This window comes from Nothobranchius furzeri, unplaced genomic scaffold, assembly GCF_043380555.1.
Source record: "Nothobranchius furzeri strain GRZ-AD unplaced genomic scaffold, NfurGRZ-RIMD1 Scf039, whole genome shotgun sequence".
NCBI lineage: Eukaryota > Metazoa > Chordata > Actinopteri > Cyprinodontiformes > Nothobranchiidae > Nothobranchius > Nothobranchius furzeri.
Genome location: NW_027223056.1, coordinates 346,918 through 355,488, shown reverse-complemented (window position 1 = coordinate 355,488; position 8,571 = coordinate 346,918).

The window sequence follows — 8,571 nt, the reverse complement described above, 5'->3', positions numbered from 1 at the left end:
AAACGAGGACAAACTCAAGGGAGAGGAAAGGATTTCCAACCCGTCGTCCTACACAGAGATGTCCGAAGGCTCATCGTCCTGTTACCAGTTGAAGAGCAAACGGAACATTAAATTGAAAAGAAGAATCAACAAACTGACGATCCTCCCATGGATACTACGGAAGGATCGAGTGGGAGGTGTTAAGTCAGGCTTGGACTTTTTTCAGACTAGGAACCATGTTCAGCAGAAGGGGTTCCATGGGGACAATAAAGGTGGTACACCTCTGAGCTGTAATTTCACCAGAGAGCATGGTGTTCTGAGTCAGCCGTTCAGTGACTTCAGAACTAAATACATCCACCAAAATCAGAGAGGCAGCCGGTAAGATAAATATATAATATATTGCTGGTTGTGTACGGACTTTGCTGCTGGTTAGGCGGTTGGGCGGGAAACCTGACCTGATTGTTTGTTTGTTTGCTTACCTAGGCGTGGCCCAAACAATTGAGTCTCTGTTGATTTGGCTGGTATAATCTTTATTTGTTGTTATTTGCCAGGTAGTAAAAGAATTACTTATCTGAAAATGTTTCAGCAAGTTGTTTGTTGCAGTTGTTTGTTCATTTTTGGGTTCTGTGATTAGTTTCAATGGAAGATGAATTATAAAAGATAATGATAAGTAGCTTATATTTTTCTAAGGGAACTATTTGATGTTTAAAACTACTGTTTAAAAAGTAATGCTAAAGGTAATTATGTAAACCCTGTAAATCTAATTTAAGGTTATATGTCTGCTTGATTGAAGGTTTTTCACCTGAGCTGACCTGAGCTGACATGCTGACATGCTGAAATAAACATAAAAGCAAAAAGTGAAGCATTGTTTCGGTCTCTGAGTGAAATCCAGTTTCTAAACTCTGTGTTGGATGTTTATCCCTCTCAAGTGGGGAAGCACAAAACAGTGCAGGACTTGACAGTCTGACTGAGCGCCTCCAGGAGAGAGGCCCAAGCAAGAAGCGCCCCGAGGAGCGTCTTGCCACGTGTCAACACTGGGTCTGATTGAGGGCCTTCTGGAGAGAGGCCCAAGCAAGACGCGCCCCGAGGAGCGTCTTGCCACATGTCAACAATGGGTCTGACTGAGGGCCTCCAGGAGAGAAGCTCAAGCAAGACGCGCCCCGAGGAGCGTCTTGCCACATGTCAGCACTCGGTCTGACTGAGTGCCTCCAGGAGAGAGGCCCAAGCAAGACGTGCCCCGAGGAGCGTCTTGCCACATGTCAACACTGGGTCTGACTGAGCGCCTCCAGGAGAGAAGCCCAAGCAAGACGAGCCCTGAGGAGCGTCTTGCCACATGTCAACACTGGGTCTGACTGAGTGCCTCCATGAGAGAAGCCCCAGCAAGACGCGCCCCAAGGAGCGTCTTGCCACATGTCAACACTGGGTCTGACTGAGCGCATCCAGGAGAGAGGCCCAAGCAAGACGCGCCTGGAGGAGCGTTTTGCCACATGTCAACACTGGGTCTGACAGAGAGCCTCAAGGGGAGAGGCCCAAGCAAGATGCGCCCCAAGGAGCATCTTGCCACATATCAACAATGGGTCTGACTGAGGGCCTCCAGGAGAGAAGCCCAAGCAAGACGCGCCCCGAGGAGCGTCTTGCCACATGTCAGCACTCGGTCTTACTGAGCGCATCCAGGAGAGAGGCCCAAATGAGACGCGCCCCGAGGAGCATCTTGCCACATGTCAACAATGGGTCTGACTGAGGGCCTCCAGGAGAGAAGCCCAAGCAAGACGCGCCCCGAGGAGCGTCTTGCCACATGTCAGCACTCGGTCTGACTGAGCGGCTCCAGGAGAGAGGCCCAAGCAAGACGTGCCCCGAGGAGCATCTTGCCACATGTCAACACTGGGTCTGACTGAGCGCCTCCAGGAGAGAGGCCCAAGCAAGACGTGCCCCGAGGAGCGTCTTGCCACATGTCAACACTGGGTCTGACTGAGTGCCTCCATTAGAGAAGCCCAAGCAAGACGCGCCCCGAGGAGCATCTTGCCACATGTCAACACTGGGTCTGACTGAGCGCCTCCAGGATTGAGGCCCAAGCAAGACGTGCCCCGAGGAGCGTCTTGCCACATGTCAACAATGGGTCTGACTGAAGGCCTGCAGGAGAGAAGCCCAAGCAAGAAGCGCCCCGAGGAGCGTCTTGCCACATGTCAACACTGGGTCTGACTGAGCGCCTCTAGGAGAGAGGCCCAAGCAAGACACGCCCCGAGGAGCGTCTTGACACATGTCAACACTGGGTCTGACTGAGGGCCTCCATGAGAGAAGCCCAAGCAAGACGCGCCCCGAGGAGAGTCTTGCCACATGTCAACACTGGGTCTGACAGAGGGCATCCAGGAGAGTGGCCCAAGCAATACGCGCCCCGAGGAGCGTCTTGCCACATGTCACCACTGGGTCTGACTGAGCGCCTCCAGGAGAGAGGCCCAAGCAAGAAGCGCCCCGAGGAGCGTCTTGCCACGTGTCAACACTGGGTCTGATTGAGGGCCTTCTGGAGAGAGGCCCAAGCAAGACGCGCCCCGAGGAGCGTCTTGCCACATGTCAACAATGGGTCTGACTGAGGGCCTCCAGGAGAGAAGCCCAAGCAAGACGTGCCCCGAGGAGCGTCTTGCCACATGTCAGCACTCGGTCTGACTGAGCGCCTCCAGGAGAGAGGCCCAAGCAAGACGTGCCCCGAGGAGCGTCTTGCCACATGTCAACACTGGGTCTGACTGAGCGCCTCCAGGAGAGAAGCCCAAGCAAGATGCTCCCGGAGGAGCGTCTTGCCACATGTCAGCACTCGGTCTGACTGAGCGCCTCCAGGAGAGAGGCCCAAGCAAGACGCGCCCCGAGGAGCATCTTGACACATGTCTCCTCTGGGTCTAACTGAGCGCCTCCAGGAGAGAGGCCCAAGCAAGACGTGCCCCGAGGAGCGTCTTGCCACATGTCAACACTGGGTCTGACTGAGCTCCTCCAGGAGAGAGGCCCAAGCAAGACCCGCCCCGAGGAGCGTCTTGTCACATGTCACTACTCGGTCTGACTGAGCGCCTCCAGGAGAGAGGCCCAAGCAAGACGTGCCCCGAGGAGCGTCTTGCCACATGTGAACAATGGGTCTGACTGAGCGCCTCCAGGAGAGAGGCCCAAGCAAGACACGCCCCGAGGAGCGTCTTGACACATGTCAACTCTGGGTCTGACTGAGGGCCTCCATGAGAGAAGCCCAAGCAAGACGCGCCCCGAGGAGAGTCTTGCCACATGTCAACACTGGGTCTGAGAGAGGGCATCCAGGAGAGAGACCCAAGCAATACGCGCCCCGAGGAGCGTCTTGCCACATGTCACCACTGGGTCTTACTGAGCGCCTCCAGGAGAGAGGCCCAAGCAAGAAGCGCCCCGAGGAGCGTCTTGCCACATGTCAGCACTCGGTCTGACTGAGAGCCTCCAGGAGAGAGGCCCAAGCAAGACGTGCCCCGAGGAGCGTCTTGCCACATGTCAACACTGGGTCTGACTGAGCGCCTCCAGGAGAGATGCCTAAGCAAGACGCGCCCCGAGGAGCGTCTTGCCACATGTGAACACTGGGTCTGACTGAGCGCCTCCAGGAGAGAGGCCCAAGCAAGACGCGCCCGGAGGAGCGTCTTGCCACATGTCAGCACTCGGTCTTACTGAGCGCCTCCAGGAGAGAGGCCCAAGCAAGACGCGCCCCGAGGAGCATCTTGACACATGTCTCCTCTGGGTCTGACTGAGCGCCTCCAGGAGTGAGGCCCAAGCAAGACGTGCCCCGAGGAGCGTCTTGCCACATGTCAACACTGGGTCTGACTGAGTGCCTCCATGAGAGAAGCCCCAGCAAGACGCGCCCCGAGGAGCATCTTGCCACATGTCAACACTGGGTCTGACTGAGAACCTCCAGGAGAGAGGCCCAAGCAAGACGCGCCCCGAGGAGCGTCTTGCCACATGTCAACACTGGGTCTGACTGAGCGCCTCCAGGAGAGAGGCCCAAGCAAGACGCGCCCTGAGGAGCGTCTTGTCACATGTCACTACTCGGTCTGACTGTGCGCCTCCAGGAGAGAGACCCAAGCAAGACGTGCCCCGAGGAGCGTCTTGCCACATGTCAACAATGGGTCTGACTGAGGGCCTCCAGGAGTGAAGCCCAAGCAAGAAGAGCCCCGAGGAGCCTCTTGCCACATGTCAACACTGGGTCTGACTGAGCGCCTCCAGGAGAGAGGCCCAAGCAAGACACGCCCCGAGGAGCGTCTTGACACATGTCAACACTGCGTCTGACTGAGGGCCTCCATGAGAGAAGCCCAAGCAAGACGCGCCCCGAGGAGAGTCTTGCCACATGTCAACACTGGGTCTGACAGAGGGCATCCAGGAGAGAGGCCCAAGCAATACGCGCCCTGAGAAGCGTCTTGCCACATGTCACCACTGGATCTGACTGAGCGCCTCCAGGAGAGAGGCCCAAGCAAGAAGCGCCCCGAGGAGCGTCTTGCCACGTGTCAACACTGGGTCTGATTGAGGGCCTTCTGGAGAGAGGCCCAAGCAAGACGCGCCCCGAGGAGCGTCTTGCCACATGTCAACAATGGGTCTGACTGAGGGCCTCCAGGAGAGAAGTGCAAGCAAGACGCGCCGCGAGGAGCTTCTTGCCACATGTCAGCACTCGGTCTGACTGAGCGCCTCCAGGAGAGAGGCCCAAGCAAGACGCTCCCCGAGGAGTGTCTTGCCACATGTCAACACTGGGTCTGACTGAGCGCCTCCAGGAGAGAGGCCCAAGCAAGACGCGCCCCGAGGAGAGTCTTGCCACATGTCAGCACTCGGTCTGACTGAGCGCCTCCAGGAGAGAGGCCCAAGCAAGAAGTGCCCCGAGGAGCGTCTTGACACATTTCTCCTCTGGGTCTGACTGAGCGCCTCCAGGAGAGAGGCCCCAGCAAGACGCGCCCCGAGGAGCGTCTTGCCACATGTCAACACTGGGTCTGACTGAGCACCTCCAGGAGAGAGGCCCGAGGAGCGTCTTGACACATGTCACCTCTGGGTCTGACTGAGCGCCTCCAGGAGAGAGGCCCAAGCAAGACGCGCCCCGAGGAGCGTCTTGTCACATGTTACCACTGGGTCTGACTGAGCGCCTCCAGGAGCTAGGCCCAAGCAAGAAACGCCCGAGGAGCGTCTTGACACATGTCAACACTGGGTCTGACTGAGCGCCTCCAGGAGAGAGGTCAAAGCAACACGCGCCCCGAGGAGCGTCTTGCCACATGTCAACACTGGGTCTGACTGAGTGCCTCCATGAGAGAAGCCCCAGCAAGACGCGCCCCGAGGAGCGTCTTGTCACATGTCACTACTCGGTCTGACTGAGCGCCTCCAGGAGAGAGGCCCAAGCAAGACGTGCCCCGAGGAGCGTCTTGCCACATGTCAACAATGGGTCTGACTGAGGGCCTCCAGGAGAGAAGCCCAAGCAAGAAGCGCCCCGAGGAGCGTCTTGCCACATGTCAACAATGGGTCTGACTGAGGGCCTCCAGGAGAGAAGCCCAAGGAAGACGCGCCCCGAGGAGCTTCTTGCCACATGTCAGCACTCGGTCTGACTGAGCGCCTCCAGGAGAGAGGCCAAAGCAAGATGCGCCCCGAGGAGCGTCTTGACACATGTCAACACTGGGTCTGACAGAGGGCCTCCATGAGAGAGGCCCAAGCAAGACGCGCCCCGAGGAGTTTCTTGCCACATGTCAACACTGGGTCTGACTGAGCGCCTCCAGGAGAGAGGCCCAAGCAAGACGCGCCCCGAGGAGCGTCTTGCCACGTGTCAACACTGGGTCTGACTTAGTGCCTCCAGGAGAGAGGCCCAAGCAAGATGCGCCCCGAGGAGTGTCTTGCCACGTGTCACCACTGGGTCTGACTGAGCTCCTCCAGGAGAGAGGCCCAAGCAAGACGCGCCCCGAGGAGCGTCTTGCCACATGTCAACACCAGGTCTGACTGAGCGCCTCCAGGAGAGAGGCTCGAGGAGCGTCTTGCCACATGTCACCTCTGGGTCTGACTGAGCGCCTCCAGGAGAGAGGCCCAAGCAAGAAACGCCCGAGGAGCGTCTTGACACATGTCAATACTCGGTCTGACTGAGCGCCTCCAGGAGAGAGGCCAAAGCAAGACGCGCCCCGAGGAGCGTCTTGACACATGTCAACACTGGGTCTGACAGAGGGCCTCCATGAGAGAGGCCCAAGCAAGACGCGCCCCGAGGAGTGTCTTGCCACGTGTCACCACTGGGTCTGATTGAGCACCTCCAGGAGAGAGGCCCCAGCAAGACGCGCCCTGAGGAGCATCTTGCCTTATGTCAGCACTCAGTCTGACTGAGCACCTCCAGGAGAGAGGCCCAAGCAAGACGCGCCCCGAGGAGCGTCTTGACACATGTCTCCTCTGGGTCTGACTGAGCGCCTCCAGGAGAGAGGCCCAAGCAAGACGTGCCCCGAGGAGCGTCTTGCCACATGTCAGCACTCGGTCTGACTGAGCGCCTCCAGGAGAGAGGCCCAAGCAAGATGCGCCCGAAGGAGCGTCTTGCCACATGTCAACAAAGGGTCTGACTGAGGGCCTCCAGGAGAGAGGCCCAAGCAAGAAACGCCCGAGGAGTGTCTTGACACATGTCAACACTGGGTCTGACTGAGCGCCTCCAGGAGAGAGGTCCAAGCAACACGCGCCCCGAGGAGATTCTTGCCAAATGTCAACACTGGGTCTGACTGAGTGCCTCCATGAGAGAAGCCCCAGCAAGACGAGGAGCGTCTTGTCACATGTCACTACTCGGTCTGACTGAGCGCCTCCAGGAGAGAGGCCCAAGCAAGACGTGCCCCGAGGAGCGTCTTGTCAAATGTCAACAATGGGTCTGACTGAGGGCCTCCAGGAGAGAAGCCCAAGCAAGAAGCGCCCCGAGGAGCGTCTTGCCACATTTCAACACTGGGTCTGACTGAGCGCCTCCAGGAGAGAGTCCCAAGCAAGACACGCCCCGAGGAGCGTCTTGACACATGTCAACACTGGGTCTGACTGAGGGCCTCCATGTGAGAAGCCCAAGCAAGACGCACCCCAAGGAGAGTCTTGCCACATGTCAACACTGGGTCTGACAGAGGGCATCCAGGAGAGAGGCCCAAGCAATACGCGCCCCGAGGAGCGTCTTGCCACATTTCAACAATGGGTCTGACTGAGGGCCTCCAGGAGAGAAGCCCAAGGAAGACGCGCCCCGAGGAGCTTCTTGCCACATGTCAGCACTCGGTCTGACTGAGCGCCTCCAGGAGAGAGGCCAAAGCAAGATGCGCCCCGAGGAGCGTCTTGACACACGTCAACACTGGGTCTGACAGAGGGCCTCCATGAGAGAGGCCCAAGCAAGATGCGCCCCGAGGAGTGTCTTGCCACATGTCAACACTGGGTCTGACTTAGTGCCTCCAGGAGAGAGGCCCAAGCAAGACGCGCCCCGAGGAGCGTCGTGTCACATGTCCACACTGGGTCTGACTGAGCGCCTCCAGGAGAGAAGCCCCAGCAAGACGTGCCCCGAGGAGCGTCTTGCCACATGTCAGCACTCGGTCTGACTGAGCGCCTCCAGGAGAGAGGCCCAAGCAAGATAAGCCCCGAGGAGCATCTTGCCACATGTCAACGCTGGGTTTGACAGAGGGCCTCCAGGAGAGAGGCCCAAGCAAGACGTGCCCCGAGGAGCGTTTTGCCACATGTCACCTCTGGGTCTGACTGAGCGCCTCCAGGAGAGAGGCCCAAGCAAGACGCGCCCCGAGGAGCGTCTTGTCACATGTCAACACTGGGTCTGACTTAGCGCCTCCAGGAGAGAAGCCCCAGCAAGACGTGCCCCGAGGAGCGTCTTGCCACATGTCAGCACTCGGTCTGACTGAGCGCCTCCAGGAGAGAGGCCCAAGCAAGATGCGCCCGAAGGAGCGTCTTGCCACATGTCAACAATGGGTCTGACTGAGGGCCTCCAGGAGAGAAGCCCAAGCAAGATGCGCCCCGAGGAGCGTTTTGCCACATGTCAGCACTCGGTCTGACTGAGCGCCTCCAGGAGAGAGGGCCAAGCAAGACGCGCCCCGAGGAGCGTCTTGCCACATGTCAACGAAGGGTCTGACTGAGGGCCTCCAGGAGAGAAGCCCAGGCAAGACGCGCCCCGAGGAGCGTCTTGCCACATGTCAGCACTAGGTCTGACTGAGCGCCTCCAGGAGAGAGGCCCAAGCAAGACGCGCCCCGAGGAGCGTCTTGCCACATGTCAACACTGGGTCTGACTGAGCGCCTCCAGGAGAGAGGCCCAAGCAAGAAACGCCCGAGGATCGTCTTGACACATGTCAACACTGGGTCTGACTGATCGCCTCCCCAGGAGAGAGGCCCAAGCAAGACGCGCCCCGAGGAGCGTCTTGCCACATGTCAACACTGGGTCTGACTGAGCGCCTCCAGGAGAGAGGCCCAAGCAAGACGCGCCCCGAGGAGCGTCTTGACACATGTCTCCTCTGGGTCTGACTGAGCGCCTCCAGGAGAGAGGCCCAAGCAAGACGTGCCCCGAGGAGCGTCTTGCCACATGTCAGCACTCGGTCTGACTGAGCGCCTCCAGGAGAGAGGCCCAAGCAAGATGCGCCCGAA